General features: G+C 37.6%; 1 long non-coding RNA gene across 1 annotated transcript; it reads right to left on the bottom strand.

Moving 5' to 3' along the window:
• Positions 1-3,264: 3,264 nt before the first annotated feature.
• Positions 3,265-21,714, bottom strand: LOC117292749. Its single transcript, XR_004519317.1, has 3 exons — positions 21,092-21,714; positions 5,610-5,990; positions 3,265-4,578 (listed from the first exon to the last, which is right to left on the bottom strand). It is a non-coding gene; the product is annotated as an uncharacterized LOC117292749 (long non-coding RNA).
• Positions 21,715-22,862: the final 1,148 nt, after the last annotated feature.

The raw sequence follows: 22,862 nt of genomic DNA, 5'->3' as shown, positions 1-22,862 counted from the left end.
TGTCCCCTTCTCAGCTCCCCCCCCCTGTTTTTGTTCTCCGTTCAACAGTTCATTTTTTGGGGAAAAGGAAGAAGTTTCACAAATATGTTTTTCAGAAACTTGCTAAGCAGAAAAAGTGAGCACTCAGATCAGATGAATCAGAAAACAAGCAAAATTGCTACTTTGCTTAGCAGTATATCCTTGGCAGTATCTCATATAGGTCAAACATTGTTTGCAGTTTTCCATATCCCAAGCCGCCAGTGAATGTGTGTCTGGAACTATTTATTTGTCTCCATTATTTTGCCAGTAGAAAATAGAAATATATTTACTTGATTGTATGACTGTCCAAATTATTACTTATTTTTATTCATCAGAATATTTTAAGCATTGAACATTGAGTCCAGAAGCTTTCAGTTGTTGTTGACGGATGATATACTTTGTCACTAGTGTTAAGAAGAATAAGTAAGAAAGACATTGCTATTTAGGCTTAAAGTAAGGTAATAAAACTATCAAGTAAGTAACTATTATAAGAATAAGGAGTCTAACCTATAAACAGACATTCCAGGCCTAGAATATATTAAGTATTTTTTTATATAAAATATGTATTTTCTTAAAATGCTATACTTATGACAAGTGCAAGACGAGAACTTATGGATCCAAATGTCTAATGTCTTGCTGTAAGGTATTGTATGATATTTTATTACATTTTACTTAATGTATTAAGTATGTTTAGGATTATGTCAGGTTTTTTCCCTCTTTTTGGTTTCAAATTGCACTCATATGTTATGCATATTGAAGTGGTTTTAAGGTTGTACACAATATGAATATGGCTGAAAATATGGAATTGTCATCAGAGGGTCCTAGACAAACCATTTTTAATCGGAGATAAAAGAGTAATATCAATGTTCGTTTGATTCTACTTTTACATTGTTGGAGCATGACGCAACTTTCTGCTCTCTAAAAGCAAACCAGTGAAAAAGCACTCTTTGAAGAGCCATATGAGGGACAACTCTTTTTTGAGTGGTCTTCCAATCTTTTAAATTAAAGTTTGCATCTTTTTTGTTTCACTCTGTCCTGGAGTGAAACCCCCTCTAAAAGAGTGAAATAATCACCCCTCTTTTTAAAGAGCCATATGAGGGACAACTTGCAATGTAAAGAGTGGTGTTTTTCACTTTTTTACATTTAGAGAGTGTAGGAGGCTGTTGTTCAGATACCAAAGATTATAACCTGGTGCTAGCATAAAGTGAACAACACCTCTTATGATGTAGTTAAAGCCTTTGTGGTCTATGTAAAGTCTAGGTGACAGACCATATTCCCAAACAGTCCAGTGGGAGTTGTAAATGCGCATGGGGGCGCTGCTTAATCCATTTGTCTGTTAACGACACCCCTGCCAGACTCCTTTGCCAAAAACAGCCAAATAGATTCAACATCTCAGCTGGAGTCTAGGCCAGGCAGGGGGCCAACAAATAGAACGAAAACCAACTTTGACCTTGCCTAAATTAAAATAATGAAACAGTAAGTAACAAATAAGCGTAAAAATTATAACATTTTTTAATGTAGACAGGTAGATGTAGATGTAAATACTTATGTAAATACACACAATTGTACATCCCTTTAAAGTCACACTATGTGGAAATGTGTAAATTAACAGTAAGTATTAATTGTTTCAACTACAGGGTTTCTCTTAATTTTTAATTAATAATGCCAAGTTATTTATTCAGTATTATTGTGATTTTAAAACCATATGGAACATATTGTTTACTTAAATACAATTTTATGAGAAAATTATTTTATTTTTGTTTTGAAATTTTAGACTTCATTGTGGTAAACAATGTTAGTACAATGAAGTTAAGTTCTTGGAGTTTGAACAATAAGAGATGCTGTGGGACAACAAAGAGGGACAATCTTTTGTCAAAAAATTGCTTGCGATTGAAAAAAAAGTTGATTTAATTTTATTATTTTAACCAAAAATAAATTCAGGGACTGAAATTAAAAGAAATTGGTTTGTTTTTTAAAGATTTGAACAGAAATCATTGTGTATAAGAAATGGCAGCATGCTGTGCAATATCAATGGGCTATATTTTTTATTGGTCACTTGTACCCAATTAAATAAAAACAATTACGACAACAGTAAGTAAAGATAAATTTTGAAATGAAATATTTGGTGTGATAAAGTTTGCCTTTAAGAGCAATGTAAATAACTTGTATAAAATAATGTAAATCTTGCACATACATATGTAAAGTATTGTTATATGAAGTAACTATCTGTAAATTATGTAAATAGTAAGTTTATCATAGGGTATTTTAAGATAACTTAGGAATACGGACTCATATTAATTAAAATTTTTCTTAAAGCCATTGGACCCTTTCGGTACAGAAAGAAAAAAAAAATTCACAGATTTACAAATAATTTACAGGGTTTACAGAAGGTAATGGTGAAAGACTTCTCTTGAAATATTAGTCCATGAAATGCTTTACTTTTTGAGAAAACAGTAAAACAATATAAATTCTCGTTAGCGAGAATTACGGATTTGTTATAAACACATGTCATGACACGGCGAAACGCGCGAAAACAGGAGTGGGTTTTCCCGTTATTTTCTCCCGACTCCGATGTCTGATTGAGCCTAAATTTCCACAGGATTGTTATTTTATATATAAGTTGTGATACATGAAGTGTGGGACTTGGACAATACTGTTTACCGAAAGGGTCCAATGGCTTTAAGTATGTAAGATTTCTTAAGTATGTAAGGTTTACATAAGAATTAGATCAGGTTTAAGACATTTTTTAAAAGAACTTTCATTATAAATAATGACATTTTTTACAGGATTATCTTAACAATTATGTAGTTGAATACCTTAAGTAGTACTTTGCCTAATCTGAAAGAAACCACCGATAAAATATGTGACTAAATATTTTTGTGAAACATTTTTATGCAAAATGTGTGCAGCTTTGAAGAATGTTTAAGTATTTTTCCAAACAAAATTACCTTGGAAAAAATATCTTCCCTGAACCATAGCATTAAAAGCTTGAAATAACTTTTGCCAACTGGACATTTTTTTACATTAAAGTATAGTGTTTGTTTACGATCTTATGGTAACAAATGTCTTTAGAAGTAATGCATAAATGTAAATATTTCATTAAATGCTTTAAGGCATGGACACCATTGGTAATTGTCAAAGACCAGTATTCTCACTTGGTGTATCTCAGCATGTGCATAAAAATAACAAACCTGTGAACATTTGAGCTCATTTGGTCGTCAAAGTTGCGAGGGAAAATGAAGGTAAAAAACACCCTTGTAGCACAAGTTGTGTGCTTTCAGATTTGAGTAGTTACCAATAGTGTCCAGTGCCTTTAAGTAATATCATGGTCATATAGTTGTCATCTTTCAGGGCTGAGATTTCTTTGTGACTGTAGGTGCTTCACAAAATTGAAACAGGCCATTATTGGACAGTTGTGTTTCATTTTTTGCTTCACTCTGTGATTTCTATTTGGTATTAACATTCCAGTTTGGTTCTGGTTAACGGTATTTCTTAAAAACTACATTTAGTTAATTAATGAACTAAGTAAACAAAATTTAAGTTAACATAGGCCTAAACAAGGTAATGACTTGAAAGAACTCTGGGATTAGTTGGGTATAGACCCATTGCACTAAGCGCAGCGCACTTCCACGCGCGTCTCCTGTCCGCCATTTTGGGGGTCAAAACATACACAAAAGGATGGAACACGTGTTTACACGCGTATTGGTGCGCACATACTTGTACCATCATTTTGTGCACATTTTGACCACCAAAATGACGGACAGGAGACGCGCGTGTATGCGTTGTACAATGGGTGTATAGAAACATACGGCTGTACATCATGTAAACAACTACAATGTGTAACTTTTTTGGAATTCAAATGTAACAAGTATTTTCAATTGCTCCAGTTTATGGACACCTGGTTAACAAATATCATCATAGCATCAGTTCAGAAACCCAGATTTTTGATATTTCTCATGGGTTCATCAAACTAGTGCTACTTAATACTCTGTTACATGTCAAACAAATTATACAACTGATACCAGAGTTTGTTGTGTTGGTGCAACAAGGTCTATCTCCTAAAACAGCGTTTACGTGAAATACTAATTTTAGAATGTCGCATGGTCGTGTCTTGCCCGGATGTAATCACAGAGTCAAGTAATCACAGAGTCAATGGACGCAGAGATATGACACTGTTGCATTGAGCATTTTTGTGTGAGATACGACTTTGTGACAGAATTGAGTTACGGCCTTTTTGCACTGACACTATGAGTATATCTAAAATTTATTTATTTATTTTTTATTTTAACTTAAGAAAGCTTTATTTTAGGAGGATGAATGTTTTGAAGTTTATTGTAAGCTAGACCCAGTTACTGGGGCGCTGTACTTTTCAAATTGTGTCATTACCTGACTGATTATGACAAATTTTTGAGTACAGCACCCCAGTAACTGGGTCTAATTGTAAGCTGTAAGTATTTAATTAAGTAAGTTAAGTGCAATGTCTCTTCTGCCTACCAGTCACAGTGGCAAAACTCATTCCTGTAATATCATCATCTTCTGCTGATCTTCCTAAGTGTCATGCTGGATGGAGGATATAACAAAATGAAATAAAAATATTATTGATGAAAAAATTAAATGTTGAATTTGTAAGCACAGTTTATTTTTGTTGTTTTCTTATTATTGGCCTCCAGGGATTTGATATTGTGTTTCTATAAATATTTTCATCTATCTGAGAAATTACAAAAGATTTTGTTATCAGTTGAAGGTCAAGAAAATTGATGAAATAACGTTGATTGAAATCTGGGGTCAGTCCATTTTAACTCTGCAAATCATTTGTAAAATAAATGGAAATGAAACTTGAGCAGGGGATATTTTTCTGATTCTACATATAGTTAATTGTGTTCACGAAGGCAAGTTATTTCTGTGGCCATAACTATTTCATTTATCATAATTTGTGTTTGTGTTCCCAACTCATTTATTTCAGAGGTAAAAAGGAATAATGTCATATGGTTTTAATGAACAGCGCCCTCTATTTGTTCAACACAATGTAGTTGCTATGTTCTTACAACAGTGACGGTGTCCATGCAATTATGTCCTCTATGCAATACTATCCGGAGAACATTATTGCATATGCAATAATGTCCGCCGGACGGTTTTGCATATGCAATAGTGTCCGCCTGGACGCTGCTGCTTGACGCAGTTGTGTCCGCCCGGACATATTTGCATATGCAGTTGTGTCCGCCCCGTGCAAAACCGTCCTTGCAGTAAATTAAACGCCCTTGGTCGACGGAACACGTTCGTCATTTTTTTACAAGCTAAGTGCATGTCATGAATGAAATGTTCGGCCATTGGGTATTCGCTGCAATATAAAATACGTGAATATTCATGCTGCATAATATGTAGGTTCAGTACATGCACGCTCGCTGGACGGTTTTTGCATAGCCCGGACACGATTGCATATGCAAAAGTGTCTGGAGCGGACAGCATTGCATGGCGGACACAATTGCATCTAACAACGGTCATCGGGTCATGGATTGCTTGCCCCGGGGAAGGAAGTAATGTAAACACGAAGTTCGTAACTAATAAAAAGATACTTGATGGATGATACTCACGCTAATTAGCACCGAGAACTTGCTTTGTATACTAGCAGCAGTAAATATCGGTCGGCAGCAGGAGTCGGGTGTTTACTCTATAGACTATGGTCCGACAAGGGTCACTGTGGTGAGCAAATATTTTGCCATTTGGTACAACAACAACACTATCCGAGGACCGTGCCCAAAACCGTCCGGAGTGCCGAAAACACTTCCGTAAACATTGCACGTCATAGAAAGAAGCTTGACCAATGAGGTCCCAGTAGCATATTTTGGTCACGTGGAGTTTTTGGCATGGCAGGTCTTGTACCTTCTCGCCTAATCACTGTAATAAGGACCAGTTCCCTCAGAGCACCAGCCGGCCGAAGGGGTGTGCGTTGCATCAAGGCGCAATGCTTAAATCTGCTGAAATGAGAACCAACAAAGTTTGGACACTTTGGAATCTGGGTATGTACCTTTATGCTCTTGTTTATACCTCATTTAAATTTGTCGTAATTGAAATGTGCTTGGGACGTTAGGGCACTGCCAAATAAATGTTGAAAAACACTGTCGAAAGGAAAATCGCCAGGATAGTCCGACGACCAAGTCCAAAGACCGGACTAGTTCAAGAATGAACATGCACTTGCAAGGGGGCTATGGCATTATTTGTTTGGGGTCGACATTTCAGAAAGTGCCACTGAAACTACTCATTTCGGAACACTGGCTTATACTGCTAGTATAGTAGAAGATGAGTAGGACACTCATTTTTGTGTGAATTAATTAGGCTAAATCATTAAATGCCCGCCCACCCCAAGTGTGCATCATCAGTTGTGTGTAGCGCCCTCTATGCAATTATCTGTTTCTCTTTAAGTCTCGATCGTGGCACCATTTTCAAGAATGAAAGGAAACATTAGACCCAAGAAAGTTTCATGTTTGCAACAGCAGGTCATAAAATATCATGTACTTCTTTACACATGTATACACTTTTGGAACAGAACCCCCCCCCACAGATTTACAAATAACTTACAGGGTTTACAGAAGGAAATGTTGAAAAACTTCTCTTGAAATATTATTCCATGAAATGCTTTACTTTTTGAGAAAACCTTAAAACAATTATCAATTCTCGATAGCAAGAATTACGGATTTATTTTAAACACATGTCATGATGCGGCGAAATGTGCGGAAACAAGGGTGGGTTTTCCAGTATATTCTCCTCACTCCGATGACCGATTGAGCCCTAATTTTCACAGGTTTGTTATTTTATATATAAGTTGTGATACTCGAAGTGTGGGCCTTTGGACAATACTGTTTACCGAAAGTGTATAATGGCTTTAAACAAATGGGTTGTATGCCTACACATGTAGCTCTATGAAATTGCTAACACCCATATGGAGTAAAACTTTCAAAGTTTCAGATATGGAAATCTGGACACAGTTCCCTTTTACGAAAAAATTGATACAAATTGTCCAAATAAAATTCAAAACATTACAATGAAACCGACATTTTAGAATAGCCTAAATTCTGTATACTGTGTCCCCCAACCCACCCAAAGGCTTTGCACTGCTGCAACAGATTGGTTATGGAAATCTGGACACAGTTCCCTTTTACGAAAAAATTGATACAAATTGTCCAAATAAAATTCAAAACATTACAATGAAACCGACATTTTAGAATAGCCTAAATTCTGTATACTGTGTCCCCCAACCCACCCAAAGGCTTTGCACTGCTGCAACAGATTGGGTAAGAACTTTTTAACTTGCCAATAGAGGGCGTACTGTACACTTGCTATATATTTTTTACTGCAAACTGAATGTTTTGTGAAGAGTCAGACATTTGTTAAACTTATTGGCAGTATTGTCCAGTGAATATTTTACATACCAAAATAGTTTTGTAAATGATATCTTAAAGTTTACATCGTGTACATCATGAAATGATTTAAACAGGGACATAAACTGCAACACAGCTCAACAAAAGTAACCAAAGAGTGAAATTATATAGTATTAATTCTGCATAACATTGAACTTTCCCTATCCCTTGGTAAGATTTGTTTTCTACAAAGGCAAAATGTAGGATCTCTGTTTACAATAATATCAACTCCATAAAATTGACATGATATACTTCCCAAATTGCAAATTCATTATTTTGATTGCAGCATGCAGCCATTGCAGTAAGCCTAAGATGAACATATAACATCCCTGAACAAATCATAACAACAACATTGTTTTTTCACTGTTTCTTTTTGTGAAAATGTTACAACCTCCTTAACCATTATTGTTTTCATAGTTGAAGCGATGTTATTATTTTGTACACTGAGTATTTTATAACAAAATTCTTGTGAAGTGTCTCTCATTAAGTTAACTCAGCGAAGAAACACATAATGTATATTAGAAGAAGAAGACAAAAGTGATTGTTTTGTTTTCATGGCATTTCCTTTTGGCTGGTTGCTTCTGTTGCTCTTGGTGTATTATTTCTTAACTTTCAAAGACTATACTTTGTGTGCTTTGTTTATCAATTTGTTTTCACATGCAGGACACATGAAAGACTAGTGCATAACATAGAATGTGTCTGCCATCCAGTTGAATTTATAAATAAATAAACAATATAGCTATAAATAATTAAATAAACAAATAAATGTTTGTGCGACAATTGAAATGTGCTGTATCTCTACACCAAACGAATCGAGTCAGCTCTAAAAACCTACATATGAAAGCAGGACAGTTTCTTTAAATCTATAATGATGTGTACACATGCTGTTTTTATCTCGATTTGCATAAAAAATATTTGAAGTAAGCGCGAATTGGGTGCAGTAAATACCTGACAAAATACATAACCCATAATTAAGTCTTTGCCCGAAAAATAAAGGATATTGATAAAAATAATTCACACAGGTTTGCTGTATGGCACAGTGTTTTTATTAGACACGACAGGATTGATGAGTTACTCTTCCCAAAAGTGATGTACTCCACCTTTAATGTTTACATTTTGGGCTCACCATATTTTGAACTTTTCAAGTGGTTGGAGTCTGGCCCAACGGGTAGCGGGCTTGGGTTTCTCCTTATTGCTGACGGTGCCATTTGCCCTTACATTCAAAATATATCAGTCTCAACTGATGAAAAAAAAACGAGTGATGAAAACGGATTGACTGCCATGTGTTTTCAGATTTTGATTGTTGGGGTTTATTTGACTAGCGATTTGACATGTTTGTTCTCTGAAGAAAGGAACAATTAATTTTGTAAACAGTCATTCAACAAAATACAATTAATTGGAAACTAGTTTAAAGTGACATTTTTGACATTGGATTGTGCATTCCACTGTTCTGAGCCCTCAAAAACGCAGGAGTCTTTGTGTATGACATTCAATAAAATAAAAAAACTCAAATCAAAGCTTCATATTTTTAAAAGAAAATCAAAATTGAAAACGTTGTTTCCACTCTTCAAAAACATACACACAAAATTTGCAATCATATACAACTGTTTGTAAGCTATTGTTTCTTAAAATAGATAGGCTTGGGGCCTTGCATCAATGGTTTAAAACACTGTAACGTCTATTCGTAATGTTTCAGAGGTGAGCGCGTATATTGGGGAACCACCTTTGTATTTTTAGTAAAATCTAAAATGTTTTGTCAATTTTTCTTGGCTTAGGCCTAGGGTCGATTTCACAAAGAGTATACAAACTGCATGGATAGTCCTAAGTTAGGACGAGTAACTGGTCGTAACTCGAGATAAGACTAGTCCTAACTCTTTGTGAAACCCACCCCACTGTACAGTTAACAATTTCTGTCTCAAACAAAACTAAAACCAGCGTTTGATGTGGTTCACGCGGATAACTTAACAATGCAGAGCGAGGATACAAACATTATGACCGGTTTTGTTTTATTTGTTTTCCGTTTCCCTATAGCCTTTTTGGTTATTCGTGGGTGTTGACTCTCATCAATATCCAACGAAGACAATAATCCTATACGATGATGCCAAGGTTTTCCCATGTGGGCGAATCTGCGTTTCTTGGAACGATGTAATTTTCGTCTCGGACATTAATAGTTCATCTTGGATACAAAATTGCTAATTGCTAATACTGTTAGCCTTATCAATAATATTTACTCCTACTATATTTTCATTGGTCTAAAGTTGGACCTATCGTAGTTAAAGAAGAGTCCCTTTGAAAAAAATCTTTAAAAACTAGTGCAGAATTCTGAGATGTGCTTAAGTTTTTGACATCGTTTCCTTTGTGAAGTTTGTCGATCTTCTTCACCCCCAAAGCGGATGTTAATATTATCATTAAGAAAATTCATTAAGTGGTTGTGCAGAAGCTCGCTTCGATGTGGATTGTTATTCCAGTTAAGGGCTAAATTCCACCTCAAAGTCAACGGCTTTTTCTAAAACATAAAAGCCAGAATATTCAACCACAATGTGTCTTTCGAGTTTCCCATTACCCATGTTTACATTCGCGGTTTCTCGCTCAGTGTGCCCTGTCGGGGTATCAGCTCCCCGCAGATGATGCCAAAATGACGGCAGACGGTTTTCAGGGAACCGCGGTATGAGATTTTTAAGGAGAAAGGGGAGAGAGATAGAGATAGAAGGGTATCGCCGTACGGTCCCAGCAGAGATCCTTTCCGTAGAGTCTGGCTGAATGTCTTAATGCTGTAATGACCTGGACTCCTGTGAGACACAATCTTCTAGAGAAAAACCCTCACCAAGGATTCGAAACACGTCCACGCCTAACATGATATGTCCCCGGTCTAAACTGGAAAAACCTGTCCACGAGTTAGTGGTTTTTCCGTCGCGAATGAGTGGGACCGCGCCTTGCCCCGTTAGAGTCACCGGACTGATGGGCGGCATAATGAAATGCTATACTCAACTTGACAGATCTTCATGGATAAAAGGAAAAGACATGAATACATGAACATTTCCGATGGATTTGTGTTAGGGTTTAGAGGGGATTAGCAACATTTCCTCTGAAACATCTGTCATTTGAGGAGATGCTATAAGGAATATTGATCGTGTCTCTTTCTTTTTGTTTTGTATACAGGTCGTCGATGTTTCCAATGCATAACTCATTATCCAGTTTTGATAAAAGGGTGAATATGTTAACAAAACTAAGAAACAAACAGCGCATTCAGAACAAAATATTTGTTTCTGGTCGTCCCTATAATGTGCACAAAGTTTGTCCACACGGTGTAAAAATGTTTGTCACTCTTGTCATTTTCTGATTTGTGTTGAAAACGATTCGATGAATCTGGGACACAACCATCAATGCTGAAATAATCCTGGGCATCAAATGAGGCGTTTTAATGCAAAATTTGAACAAACAAACGTTCCAAAGTGGCTGACTTCGTTGCTGGCGATGCGTGCCGATCGTGGGGCTTACGACGCCCCAGTATTGTGGAGACGTGGACAACATTTGCCTAGTGGGTTTCCCCTTGCACGATCTTATTCCAATATATCGGCCGGCAGCCTGCCCGGCACAGCAGCTCCACGGGTAACTCGATCAGATGGACTGCAAGAAAATGACGGCACGGCCACTGAAGCAATTGATTTGGATGGATCATTTGGAAAACACTTGTGCCTGGACTCTCTATTCAAACATTGCTGGGAGGTTGGGCTCTCCTCGTCCGGTCTATCCCCCAAGCTTTTAGTGTCGAGTGGCTCACTAAAAAATGTACAAGAGGGCACCGTGGCTTGTGCTCAACCGCATTTGTGTATACACAGACTTGCATTGGACCTTCTACGCGTCTACACGCTTCGCCGGCCCGGCTATGAACGGTGCCTCCTGTGCGATCCTTCAAGAGTAAAACACCCATTTGAGAGAGAGAGAGAGAGAGAGAAAGGGGGAGGGAGAGGAAAAGAAAGAGAACGAAAAGTACAGCAGAGTTCATGATGCCTGTCATGCTAATTGACGTCTTCGGCAAACAAGCGAGAAATGTGATCTTCCCTCCGCCGTATTTTCATTGCGTTTATCGGGGCACTCCGCCTGCCTTTGTACGCTCATGACGACGGACCTCAAAGTGACGGGTGATTTCATTGATTTGCCTTTGGTATAGGGTCTTATCCTAAATAGCTTATGCAGTGCGCCTCACAGCTCGATATACGCAACGCAAGTGACAGGGACGGCAAACAAAACTGCATACAATTAATACAGCAGGAATTCAGGAGATCAAGGGTGCCGTAATTTTATCAGTTAGAACCGTAAGCAAAGCTATTTTTGTTCTACATCAAAAAGAACAATATTTGGCCTTGCAAAAATAATAAAAAATGATTTCAGAAGGAAAACCCAAACAATGTGACATTTGCGACAATAAAATGTCAAGATGACACAAGAAGTATTAATTTCGAGACCTTTCCCCGATTTTGTCCAGAACCATGCACAGTGATTATTGTCAGAAAACTAGCATTTCATCTTCCCTTCTGCACCCTTTTAGACATGTATTTTTTTAGGCTTTATCAGACGAGCAAAGCACCACAAGGAAGCTATAAATTGATGGAAGAAACACCACCATCAGAAATAATGTCTATACCAAAGAGGGAACATTTTTATTGACCCATGGTTCACAATCAAGAACTCGGTAACAAGTTCATAAATCCATGCACAAGATTTGAACTGTAACATTGTTGACTCAGTGGACTTGCTTTTCCAAGAAGTTTTAAATCAATTTTCGCGAGAGTTAAGACAACCAAATAATATTACATAGTCTTACATGAAAAGAGGAGAGCTTAACTGTTTTGATGCCCGAGAATGTTCATGTTATTTCCAATCACGATCCCGCTATACTTGGGAATCATGTGCGATCAACATGCACTCTGATATTGATGGCACGTTAATCAGATATTCGCACTCTAGAGTACGGCTGGTCGCGCGGGTTCGATTCCTAACACAAGTCACCTAATGCTACTTCATAAATGTGACTTCATAAGTGAAAAACAACAAAAACAACAATCTGATAAATGTATAAAAATGTAAAAATGTAGATTTGTTTTATAGAAGTCACAACATTTGTCAAATTCGGCACGTTTTAGCCAGTAGCGTAAATACTTGGCATGACTGGGTGGTTGTATGGCTATGGACCCTGCGGTCATCCAGTGAAAACCGCAGCACGTGCGGAGAAACTGAGCAACAGTTAACATCTTTTGTCACCCGTGAAAAGGTGGTCCAAAACGCCCCCAAACCACTAAACTGTAAACAAAAATTGCACTTGGAGTTTGAACCATATACATGTAGTTATAATTGAGGTATCTACCTCCGTGGTCCTGCATGGACGATTGTGGTTTTTTTAACTGGATAACCATGAGCTACTTTTTTTGTCTTGAACGCATATAATAGTAATACACACATTTTCATTCAAAAAAGCACAATTTTGGAAAAAAGTTCAATGTTATTTTGTATCAGATGATATTGTATAAGATATGAGTTCGTCAACGTGGCACATAACTCACTCGCCCGATAATTTGCCGACGATATTATGAACTTGCACAGATTTGACGGAGAGGGCGTTTGTTTCATCAGCATCTCGTTGATAAGCTGCATAGACCTTTCGCAAATACCCGGGCGCGCACGTACACCTTGGAACTAGGTGCATTGTGGTCTAGCTGGTGATCAAATTTGATCCATAGCTATCCCACAATGCACCTCATTCAACAGTTTGCACTTGCGAAATGGTATATGCGAAAAGGTATATGCTGATGTCCATCGATGATGAAGGTCGCATTGCAATAGAACAACACATATTGTGATAAAGTACGAACCACGTCTAATACTTTTTAAAGACAGTGGACACTTTTGGTAATTGTCAAAGACCAGTCTTCTCACTTGGTGTATCTCAACATATGCATAAAATATCAAACCTGTGAAAACTTGAGCTCAATTGGTCGTCGAAATTGCGAGACATTAATGAAAGTAAAAACACCCTGGTCACACGATGTTGTGTGCTTTCAGATGCTTGATTTCTTGACCTCAAATTCTAAATCTGAGGTCTCGAAGTCAAATTCGTGGAAAATTACTTCTTTCTCGAAAACTACGCCACTTCAGAGGAAGCCGTTTCTCACAATGTTTTATACTATCAACCTCTCCCCATTACTTGTTACCAAGTAAGGTTTATGCTAATCATTATTTTGAGTAATTACCAATAGTGTCCACTGCCTTTAAACCTTTATCTGAATAAACATGTGTTTTTTGTTGGGTTTTTTTTTGTGTGTGAAATTGAATCAAAGCTAGCATGCCTAAATCGAGTCCATGGCCTCTGTTGCCCTGAACTCAGCATTGGTGCCCAATTAAAACACCCATTCAAATTTGTCAATGGAAGTGCTCTTTGCAAAATGAAAATGGCCTTGATCTCTCAGAGAGGAACTTGACTTTCAGCTTCTGTATAGAACTTTTAAGTCCTTGGTTTTTTTCTGCAGAACTTTTGGCTTTTATGGCACAGTTTTCTGATGAAGTTGCTAATCACTGCATCTGCCATTCAACGCAAGCACAGTGTTCAAATTTATTTTAAAGGGGACAGTTTCAGTTGTATACAGTGTCTACTTGTAGACAAAAAAACAGCAAAAACTATTTCAGTAATCATCAAGAACGTGGAATTCACTTTCAGTGATGTGACAGCGAACCAACCGCAACTCTTGGCGTTCTGATGGCAGCATGAAAAGACAATCGTTACCAAACGTCGCCTGCAGGCGATCTTCGGAGATCGTCCTACCTTTATTGATTTCTAATCAACGGGGCACTTCAGACGTTCGCAAGATGCTTACTATACCGTTAACATCTTTATAACATAGGCTTTCTGGGAAACCAACAAATTAAAAATTTATTTTCAGGGTTAAGTATGACCCCATGGGAATGATTTCATTCAGAAATTTTGCGTACATTAGAATAGCCAGACTGAGCTTGTTATACATGGATGCTAATATTGAGTAAGCAAATCCTGAATTTTTAGTAGCAACTGGTACATTGTGTGTAGCAATTTTTCTGTTGTACAAGGTAAATCGTTCACCATATAAGCAGTGTCACGTTTCGTTAAACGTACACGTGCATGATAAATAAAGGGTTGATTGAATTACACTTCAATCGGATTTACATACCGTATAATTGGTTTGTTTGAATGAAAACGTGTTTGATTATTTTAAAGGGCGTACATAACTATTGGTAAGAGTAAAACAAAATACAATGTCCACAGGTCTGGGGCCAATTTCATAGAGCTGCTTAAGCAACGCGAAAATAGCTCGCTTATTTTACACATTTTACTGGCCCAAATTTCATGCCATGTACATTGCTTGTGACTGGTATTTAGCTGTTATTTACTTAGCATAACAATTGAGTGGAGTCTTGGCCGGTAATCTGATTTTTACTAAGCAAGTATTTATTTGCTTAAGCAAAATGTTGTGCTTAAGCAGCTCTATGAAATTAGGCCCTGCACGCAACGTGTAGCATATGGTTAGAATGAAGATGGTCCTGATGGTGGGAAACTTCCCTTTATTTTCGCTGGAAATGCAGTTGTTATATAAAAGAAGTTAATAAAACAAATTAAGTGCAAGTGTAAGGATTTTTCTCCACTATTTTTCAGGTGACTCCAATGACTAGTTGATCTTAAGCATCCGCATGTTTGTTTTTTCGTGTAAATGTTGGGTTACATCAAGTGTGGATACTGGTCTCTGACAAACCATTGTGACACATAACATGCTTTAAAAATCCCTTCTACATTCAGACACTGAACACCTTTGGTAATTGTCAAATACCAGTATTCTCACTTGGTGTAACTCAAAACGAAAAAAACAAAAAACTGTGGAAATTAGAGCTCAATTGGTCATCGAAGTTGCGAGATAATAATTGAAGAAAAAAACACCCTTGTCACACGTTTGATTTCGGGACCTCGAATTCTGAGGTCTTGAAATCAAATTCAAATATTTTAGTAGAAAATTCCTACTTTCTCGAAAACTACGATTCTTCAGAGGGAGTCGTTTATCACAATGTTTTATACTATCAACAGCTCTCAATTGCTCGTTACCAAGTAAATTTTTATGCTAACAGTTACTTTGAGTAATTACTAATAGTGTCCAGTGCCTTTAAACATTGCCAGTGAGAAGCATAATGATAATATCAGGGGACCGACGGACCTCGTGGATGTGGCTGCTCCCCTATACTCGCAACCATAGGAAGGGTACTGGTGTTGGTCGTCACCCACATTGACGGTGGAAACCAACACTGTTCCCCAATAGGGAAGTCCGCAATAAATCATAAAATGCACAAATTTAGGCTTGCTTTTTTTTATCATGGAAAATACTACTGCTGATTTGTTTTACATATGTTTACTGAATGTGTTATTCGTTTGAATATCTCTTCTAATAAATCGTAATTTCCTTCTCAAATGCTGTGTTTTTAATTGAAAGTTGTGTACATCAATCCATCGTGTTGTAATCTTATGATTTAATCGAATGGTAAAATAAACAATCACGGGATAGACATTAATATTTAACATTCATCGCCTATATCAATTTGTAGTCATCCACATCACATCGCTTGAACCAACTCATTAACACGTTGACTTTTGTTCCCAGGGATCGTTGACTAATATCAATTTATGCGTAGCAGACCAATAAGTTTCCCTTGACATTGTGTAAGTTATGTAACCGCCACTTAACCAAGATGGCGTCTTACACCAAACGAAGTTTTTTTTAAAAGGTGGACACTATTGGTAACTACTCAAAATAATTATTATCATAAAACCTTACTTGGTAACGAGTAATGGGGAGAGGTTGATGGTATAAAACATTGTGAGAAACGGCTCCCTCTGAAAGAAAGTAGTTTTTGCGAAAGAAGTCATTTTCCACGAATTTGATTTCGGGACCTCAGATTTAGAACTTGAGGTCTCGAAATCAACCATCTGAAAGCACACAACTTCATGTGACAAGGGTGTTTTTTCCATTATTATCTCGGAACTTCGACTACCCATTGAGCTCAAGTTTTCACAGTTTTTTTTTATGTATATGTTGAGATACACCAAGTGAGAAGACTGTTCTTTGACAACTACCAATAGTGTCCACTGCCTTTAAAAGTATTGTCTATAGGATCAGCACCGGAATTAAATCTTTGAGGGGGCAAGACCATTTCCATTTTGTGAAGGCGCTTCTGTTCGAAAATCTTAAAGTTTATGGGAAACTCTTGAAGCGGCACCAAGGTAGAGGCCAGTGTAATTCCAGGCATGCCTATGGTTTTGTTGTTTTTATCGTGCAGTATTATTAAGTTGTTGATTGTCGCCTAAAACTTGATTTTGTGACTGACATTAGATTTACAAAATAGATATTCAACAATGTATTTCATTATCGTAACATTGTTTTAAACAAAACGGTTGTTCCTCCAATAATGCAAATTGTATTGGTTATGACAAGACACTGGGCACGTTTGGTTTGTCAAGTATCTAACTTGATGTATCCAAACATGTACAACAACAAAATCTCACGAAAATTTGGGCTCAATTGGTCATCGAAGTTTCAAGAGAATAATGAAAGCAAAACAGCATTGTTGCATTACTTAGTATGCTTTCAGATGTCTATTTAAGTGAAAAATTACCTCTTTCTCAAAAACTACGTATATCTTACTTCAGAGGGAGCCGTTTCTCGTAAGGTTTTATACTATCAACAGCTCTCCATTGCTCGTTACCAAGTAAGTTTCTAACAATCATTTTGAGTAATTACCGAAAGTGTCCACTGCCTTTATATCAACTCTCGTACCCCACACTCTATAACAGCAAGGGTTGCGTGATGGATGAAGCATGTCAAGTTGTTCTTTGGTGTCTGTTCAAGCGAGTTGCAGGCAGACCTACCTCGGGCATTAGCCTCCGCATAATGACATTTTGAATGTGTCTATTGAACTCGCTACTATTATAAAAACCCTAAATAATAAACCTTCTCATGTGTGCGGTAATGAATTCTTTCCCAATAGGGCAAGGTCGCTATTGCTTATAATATTAAGCAATGCGCACTACATGAACGTAGCATTGGTTTGTCTTGCTGGAGAAAAACAAATTGAAGATTAGGGAAACAATTTCATATTTTATAACTATTCAGACTATTAAGCTTTGAAAAACTTTGCTGAGCGTAAAAATATTGGTCTTACAAACTGACAACCAACCAAATGACTATATGCATGTGTTGAGACTGGTACTCACAGTGATTTCCTGCTAATTTCTGTTTAACAGAAAAATTGTTAAAGGGAATGTACACGTTTGGTAATTACTCAAAACAAAAATTAACTTAAAAACTGAGATGGTAACGAGCATTGGAGAGCTGTTGGTAGTATAAAACATTGTGGGAAACGGCTCCCTCTAAAGTAGCATAGATTTTGCGGAGGTAATTTCTCACTCAAATAAAAAGAATTCTAGCCAGAAGTCTTTTTTCCTATCTGAAAGCACATAAATTCGTCCAACAAGGGTGTTTTTTCTTTCATAATTTTCTCGCAACTTCGATGACCAATTGAGCTCAAATATTCACAGGCTTGTTATTTTATGCATATGTTGAGATACACCAAGTGAGAAGATTGGTCTATGACAATTACCAAACGTGTTCAGTGCCTGTAAGCACAAATTGAATTTGCTTTATTATATCAGATATGGCCTAAGCAGAAAAGGCTTTTAAATGCTGCCGTAAAAACTCAGACGGCCGTCCCCTTATAATAAATATACACCGAATAGCTCGTTCTGAATTTTCAAAACTGAGAGTCATTTGCATAAAAAACCGGATCCTTTTATGTGATGTGAAGTGTTTATATACATTCAGCAGAAACCATATGTTACGCTTACATTAACATTAATGTGGGAGTCTAACACAATGTAGCCTCGATAACATCGCCATTGCATAGGCGTATAATGTCTGGGTTTTTGAAATCGGTTTCCAACTGTCTGAATGATCAACATACTTTGAAAAAAGAAACAGCGTATAATGAATGAAACACTGCACATGACTCGAAACGGACACTACTGGGAAATGAATGCAAATCACTGCACATAGTGACAAGTTTAAGAACTACAATAGAAAATGTATGTCACAACCATATAATTTAACGCATCGCTCGATTTAACCGATTGTTGTGTGTGTTTTTCATTGAGGGTAAATTTGCAAGTGAAAAACTACTCTGTATAAAGAACGAATTGCAGCATTTTTTTAAATAACTAATTTCAAAGCAGTCAACAAAATAAACACTTCATGCTTCGTCTGAGGCACCAGAAAATGATTAAAAAGAAAACAACGTTTCGAAATTAAAGGAACATAGCAGAATTTGTTTTTGATAACAAAACAGTTGTTGGCAGTCACTAAACTGACAAATCTGTAGAAGTTTCAGATCGATCGGGTCACGAGAAAGTAGTGAAAAACTGATTACATATTTTGCATGACATCGATTTAAAAAGAAAAATGAAAAAAAAACGCTTACTGAGCGATAACCTCCAAACGGGAATTAGTTTTGTTTATTTATCATCAATGACATTTCAGACAGAAATATTCCAAGGGATACCGTGTAAGTTTGTGATCTTCACGATTTTTGTTCTTACCAATTCTCAATGTTCCTTTAAAGCCATTGGACACTTTCGGTACAGAAATTTTTTTAAAGTTCACAGATTTACAAATAACTAACAGGGTTTACAGATGGTAATGGTGAAAGACTTCTCTTGAAATATTATTCCCTGAAATGCTTTACTTTTTGAGAAAACATTAAAACAATATCAATTCTCGATATCGAGAATTACGGATTTATTTTAAACACATGTCATGACACGGCGAAACGTGCGGAAACAAGGTTGAGTTTTCCCGTTATTTTCTCCCGACTCCGATGACCGATTGAGCCTAAATTGTCACAGGTTTGTTATTTTATATAGAAGTTGTGACACACGTAGTGTGGGCCTTGGACAATACTATTTACCGAAAGGGTCCAATGGCGTTAAATACATCGTTTTACGTTTGTCGGTGTCTTTAAATGTTTCAGGGGGAATGTACTTTTGAACTTTTTGTTCCGTCTCATTTGTCTTTTTGTTTTAAAGCTGTGGCCACGATATTTATACCAAGATTTCCCACCATCGTGTTTTGTCCCACTGTGGGAGAGGGGCCTATATACCGATATTCGTAAACTATTAAGCACATATTTCGAATTAAACATAAAATAGAGCACACGGTTCGACTGTAATTACTTTTGACTTGTTTGGCATTCTTAATAAGTTGATGAGCAGCTGAATTTAACTCGCATCATTCAGTCGGTGAAAGTTAAAGGAACACGTTGCCTTGGATCGGATGAGTTGGTCTTTGAAAAGCGTTTGTAACCGTTTTTTATAATATGCATAGAAAGATGTTGTAAAAGTAGAATACAATGATCCACACACACATGCCTCGAAATTGCACGGTTTTCCTTTTACCTCGTCGACTAACACGGTCGGCCATTTATAGGAGTCAAATTTTTGACTCCCATAAATGGCCGACCGTGTTAGTTCGCACAGTAAAAGGAAAACCACGCAATTTCGAGGCAAACTTGTGTGGATCATTGTATTCTACTTTTAAAACATCTTTCCAACCATATGCATTTTTTATAAAAAAACCGGTTACAAACGCTTTTTATAGACCAACTCGTCCGATCCAGGGCAACGTGTTCCTTTAACTTCATTAAAATGCCATACTAAAGCCAAAATGAACACAGGCAACCGGCTGCAGTCGGTGTGCTCCGTAACTCATTTTTTAAAACTATTGTGGCTCATATTTTTAACTCTCGGTGCAAACATTTTAACCGCCGAACAGCTCTAAAATATACGAATTGTATCAGTTTTGTAATCGTTTTGGGACAATAGGACGCCTCACTAACATAATAGAAGAAGTTTTTGTCTGACAGAAGAATCAAATGTTTCGACCTTGGGGCCTCATAAAGGTTCCAGAAATCATTTTTACCGCAAAAAACCCAATGTGTGTTACTCTGTTCTTCAAATAATTAGCATACAATAGCATTCAACAGCTCAACAATAAGCAAAGAATGCAGAAGACCAGATCCAGAACACACAAACAACAACCCATATAAACAACACGAATACGTAAACAAATAGACTTTTGAATGTTTGATTTGTTTTACTAAATCTTTGAAATTATTATTAACCCCATCCAATTTTCATTTTATGGTAGTCTCTTGCGATCTTTGCTCGTAATTCCTAAATTCGCAGACTTTAATGTCGACCATACGGCAAATACACTAATACTAAATGTTTTACCAATAGGTTTATGGTGGAAAAAACGGAGTTTGAAACAATGGTTTCGACAGTCAATCATTAAAATGACAATGGAACATTATCTCTTGCGTAACCCCCCCCCCCCCCCCAATCCAGTTGGAACAGTGTGTTTGGTTGGACTGAACAATTCGCGAAATAGGGGTGTTCGCTTTAGACGTTCCCGTCCGATTAGGCCTATGCCCCACAGTTGGAAAAACTCACTGACGTGAATGCACGAGATGTATTATGTGGCGCGAAAAATACAGACGAGAAAAATGCAGGGTCGAGGCATCTCGATCTTCACACTTACCGTTACAGCTACGAGGGGTTAGTAACAAACCCTTGCCTTTCATTGGTGGATCCCCATTCAAAAAAGCTGTAAAGGAAATAATACGAGTTTTTATCGGTACCGTGATGCACTAGTGTACGGACCAATCAAAACTGACGGGGTAAATCCTGGACGATTCAGGGAAACACCGTGGGACGGTAGACAGCTGTAGGCAGGGGCTGCTACCCGAAAAGACGAGTAGGCCTATCTTGTTGTCCTTGAGGTACCCCCTTCACCATGAGCAGCCCGCCACCTCCGGTGTCTTCAGGACCACTACACCCGGTTCATCTGCCCCACTACATGCTCCATGATCCACGGTCTCAGATCAGCCACGAATGGCAACCGATAACACACTGGTAAGCTCATGACTTTGATGACAGAATTCCCTCCCACTCTCTCAGTTTAGCAGTTTCATTATCACATTCCTCTCATTCAGAAGCAGCTGTTGTTCTGGGAAGTAATGTTTGTCGGCTTTGCCTTTTTGCCTTTTGTTTTCCTGTCTGTGTGTGCATGTCTTGCATTTGTCAGCTTGGAGAGAACCGTTCCTGAAGTTGCTTAGGGCTCAAGTGGGGCTTCGGTATAGGCCTACAGGTCGTGCGTTGCTTGGCGAGCTAGCAACCCCTGACTGACTAGACACGCCGCGAACTTCGCCCAGACACGCCGCCGTCTGATGCACCGCGCCAACCCCGATGGGGCTCTACGTGACCGGTCGTGCTATCTACTCCACCGAAACAGACCTCAAAACCCATTCATCAGCTAGATTCAGTTGCTACGCACGTATAATGCGTACGACTCCCTCTCCCCTATACCCACCTCTCCCGTGTCCCGTTCGTTGGCTTTTCGTTCAGGGTACAGCTCGTTTCAAAGCGCCACACGTAGATGTATTTCCCTCCCCTCCTTTGCGCCCCATGCGTATATTTTAATGCAACAATCGGCTCGTCGCCGGTGATTACGATTGAAGTCGTCACCAGTATCGTATTTTGACTACAAATAAAGCAAACACATAAGTCGGTAATGTGCCCGTCATATGGTGTGTAGTGATGTGGAGAGGTTACGAACACCTCAGTCAGTTGGCTGGATCACCTCACGTATTGTGCTGGTATGCCGAGGCTCACTACGTGCCGTACATCCACCAAGTTAGCTCGCTCGTCGTAACCAGGCATATTAAAGACATTCTTCTTCTTCTTGTCCCGAGCAAGATTACTTATGTTTGTCTTAAGTGATGTACATGAATGTTCAAGCTGGAGGCATCTTTTTAAATGGATTTCATACAAGATTTTCTGTTGGAGTTATTGTACCTCATTGCCTTAATACGGGACTCAAACGAGTCGATTTTTCGAGGCAAGAAACATAATAATTATGTTTCTGGTCTCGAAACTTCTACCATTAATTGGGTAATTCTCAAAAATGACTGTGGCTCCATAATATCAGAAGTGAATGTTCTTCATTTTAAACATAGCTTAATTGATTATCTAAAACCAAACGTCCAACGTAATGCTAGAGCATTGTTGATTTCTTGTAATGTTTCTTTTGCCATCTGGTACCCAATCTTCCCCAAATAAATGCATGTTTCCTTGCTTTTTATTTTGACCTATATCTTGTTTATCTTCAATGATACTGTACAGGCTTTTAGCAGCTGGTAAATGACTTTAGAATGTCAGCAAAACATTGTACTGCATAAGATAAAGTTGATAAAAATACATATTTATGTTTGTATAAAAAGAAAGCACGCCGTGTCAACCATAATATATTT

The sequence above is a fragment of the Asterias rubens genome, chromosome 1 (assembly GCF_902459465.1).
Source record: "Asterias rubens chromosome 1, eAstRub1.3, whole genome shotgun sequence".
NCBI classification, from domain to species: Eukaryota; Metazoa; Echinodermata; class Asteroidea; order Forcipulatida; family Asteriidae; genus Asterias; species Asterias rubens.
The sequence above is the reverse complement of the archived record's forward strand: the minus strand, read 5'-3'. Positions and strand labels throughout refer to the sequence as shown.